Genomic DNA, 3879 nt, shown 5'->3' on the forward strand with positions numbered 1-3879 from the left:
TAGATTAGTCAATGCAATCATATTTTCAAAATTTGATTTAAAATCGGGATTTTGACAGATTCAAATACAAGAATCTGATAGATATAAAACTGCTTTTAATGTTCCTATAGGACATTATGAATGGACAGTAATGCCATTTGGACTTAAAAATGCCCCTTCAGAATTTCAACAAATTATGAATGATATTTTTTATCAGTATAGCAATTTTATAATTGTTTATATTGATGATATTTTCTAATGATATTGAATCTCATTTTAAACATTTAAAAATGTTTAAACATATTGTTATACAAAATGGTCTTGTTATTTCAAAATCTAAAATGATTTTATTTCAAACTAATATTAGATTTTTAGGACATATGATTGAAAAAGGAAAAATTATTCCTATTCAAATAAGCATAGAATTTGGTTCTAAATTCCCTGATATTATAACTGATAAAACTCAATTACAAATATTTTTAGGAAGTTTAAATTATATTTCTACTTATATTCAAAATCTTACTAAAGATTCTACTATCCTATATGATAGACTTAAGAAAAATCCTTTACCCTGGACAAATAAGCATACTAAGGCTGTTCAGATTATAAAAGAAAAGGTTAAAAATCTTCATTGTCTTATGTTAGCAAATCCCCAATGGGATAAAATTGTTGAAACAGATGCTTCTGATATAGGTTTTGGTGGAATTTTGAAACAAAAAGATCCCCAAACTAAACAAGAATATTTGATTCGTTTTTATTCTGGGAAATGGAATAATGCCCAAAAGAATTATTCTACAGTAGCAAAAGAAATCTTAGCTATTGTTCGATGTATTTCAAAATTTCAAGATAATTTATATAATCAAAAGTTTATTATAAAAACTGATTGTAAATCTGCAAAATTTATGTTTAATAAAGATTTTAAACATGATATGTCTAAGCAAATGTTTGCAAGATGGCAGGCTCATTTAGCCCATTTTGATTTTGAAATTATTTACAAAAAAGGTGAAGATAATCACCTACCTGATTTCTTAACTCGTGAATATTTATCTTAATGTCTTTCTTTACAGATATGTATTCTCGAGGAAGAGGAGAGTCTTCTTATAGAGGGCTAGGTGGTAGGGGAAAACCCCCTAATATAATAGCACAGCATGGCAAGCAAAGGCTAATAGCCCAGAACTTATCTAGTTTATCAGCCAGTAATACTGAGCAAAATAATGAATTATACAATGAGTTTCAATAATTTTTGAAACAGANATATTTTATGAAAATGAGAAAAAAGAAACATATATGGTTTCTGAAAATTTGCGAAAATGTTTTTCATTATCCTGTTCCAAATTGGNAAAATAATGAATTATACAATGAGTTTCAATAATTTTTGAAACAGAAGCAGAAATCTAATACAGATTCTCAATCTTCAGCATCATATGCTAATATCATGAAAGAAGATGATAATGATTCGGCTCTATATACAGAGACCAAACTTAGTGAATTAATTATTCTTATAGAAGAAAAGGATATCCAATGGGAAAAGACTCCGTGGACTATCATAGAGAGATATTTAACAAATACATCATATGTATTTGGTTCTTATAAACATAGAGGATTTTATGAAAATCTTCTGTTATCAGTGTTGATATAATCACTTTTTCAGTAATACTCAGCAAAAAGGAAGTTATAACTTCTCCAAGTTTATTATCAAAAAGATAATATCTATTGAAGAATGGGGTATATCTCCATTGATTGAAAAAGAATTTTATTCTGATACTCATAAAATGAGTTTCAAATTTAATTTTTGGGATTATGTAGAGAGTTTTAATAAAACTATATTTTATGAAAATGAGAAAAAAGAAACATATATGGTTTCTGAAAATTTGCGAAAATGTTTTTCATTATCCTGTTCCAAATTGGTTCTTCATATGGTGGAAGATTTTTGGTCCATCAGCAAAAATTTTGCCTGAGGTTTTTATAAAACCAGTGAATACTTGGTTAAATGTTTCACCAAGCATTAAAAAATCCTTTTCTGAACATTGGATTGATGGGAAGACTCTATGTCTCTTCTTCATGGAATTTGGAATCCCATGAATCTGGAGATGACAACCATAATTTTGTTATACTGGTGAAGGTATCCCTTGCCTATGGAGAGTTATCTCTACTAAATTTTGGGATAAACTTTTAAGAGAAGATCCAGCAACTGGACAACTTTATGGCTCCGAAACTCTTCATCAAATGGAAGAAAAAATTTCTGCATATCAGAAAGATTTACAGCATCAACAAGAAAAAGAAAAAGATGCAATGAGTCCATTTAAAATTTTGATTCAAAAATATTCAGAAATTTACTCCAAAGAGAAAATGGTAGAAATCTACATCGAAGAGATGAAGAAAGATCTCTACAAGAATATTGGATATTCTGATTCAAAATCTGACGAGTCTATGGCATCCGAATCAAGTGAAAATCAGTTTATTCATCTAATGCATATGCAAGATGCTCAAGATCCAGACGATGATATTCCTCAATTTTCTCAGCTCAATGACATTTTTGAAAATCTAAAACATTCATTAAAAGATAATATTAAAGATGATTAGGACATCTTTAATATTTCAAATTATATGCAAGTGGCATATCACGACAGCTGGTGGAAAAGCACAAGTTAGTGGAATTTCACTATTTACTTTTCGACTTTTGTAACCATGTTACTATTTGCTTTAATAAAGCAATTTACTGTTTATATTTTTAGTTGAAATCCGGGGTTCATGTCCGGCTCTTTCATCTATATATAGGTTATGTCTGTGTTCTTAGAAGGACACGGTCGAGTTTGCTCCCCTTTATTCCTCTCTTGTAAACAACCCTTCTTAATAAAAGCTTCAACCTTTTGTATAAAAGTCTCTTCTTCTGATTACATTTCTGTAAGTTTACTGTTTTTATTTTTTGTTTTTATTTACAGTTTTAAATATTTATATTTCATATATTAGCCTGAATGACAGGCTAAAACATTTGTGTTAAATAATCTCATTACTAAACCATGATCTTTATTTTTTTGTAACTTGGAATTAAATTGAAATGATAAAAGATTTCATTTAAATTTTGGAATTCGATGTAATATAAAGGTTAATAGTTGAACATAAGGTTTAAAGACGAACCAGGAAATAGTAAACATAAGGTTTGAGTTTAACCAGGAAGCATAAATTCATGTTGTAGCCCTTTAGCCTGCTTAGCCAAGAGATGGCGTTTAAGGCGTTCATGGGTGATTTTTTTTTATGAATTTATGTTTCTAAGGTGGCCCTCAGTAAATCCTCTGTTGTTTAATTTCTCTGGTATATCTTTTGTAATTCCTTTTATGTTTTGTAAAATTGCCATAGATAAACCTTATATTCATTCTTATTCTGGAAATTAAATACCTCCTTTTATTAGTTCAGTAATTTGAATATAGTATATAGGCTGGAAACCAATAATCTACATGTGTGCGAAAGCCACTAAGGAAACATTTGGTAAAACAATACCACGTATTCAATTTGTATTTCAAGCTTTAAATTTTATATAACATGAACATAAAATATTTAACATAAAAAAGTTCAACGAGCAACCAATATTTTTTTTATTGAAATTTGGGCTTGTCGGCATTAAATGCATCTATAGATTTGATGAGAAATGAGAGGTTTGTTGAGCAAATCATTCTTACTTTCTTGTTATTGAGGTACATATCTTAATTTCCTAATTTAAATATTATTTCAGAAATATTTTAGAATAATGCTATACGTACAACAATATATCGTTACTGTGATATTTACAACCATTATATCGCGAGATTTTGTATTCAATATGTGGTGAGATTTTGAAAATTTGAATTTTTGCATTGAATTTTTTGTGTTGTACAAATATGGATGTACATGTAACATCACTCA

Source organism: Primulina huaijiensis, chromosome 8, assembly GCF_012295235.1.
Source record: "Primulina huaijiensis isolate GDHJ02 chromosome 8, ASM1229523v2, whole genome shotgun sequence".
NCBI lineage: Eukaryota > Viridiplantae > Streptophyta > Magnoliopsida > Lamiales > Gesneriaceae > Primulina > Primulina huaijiensis.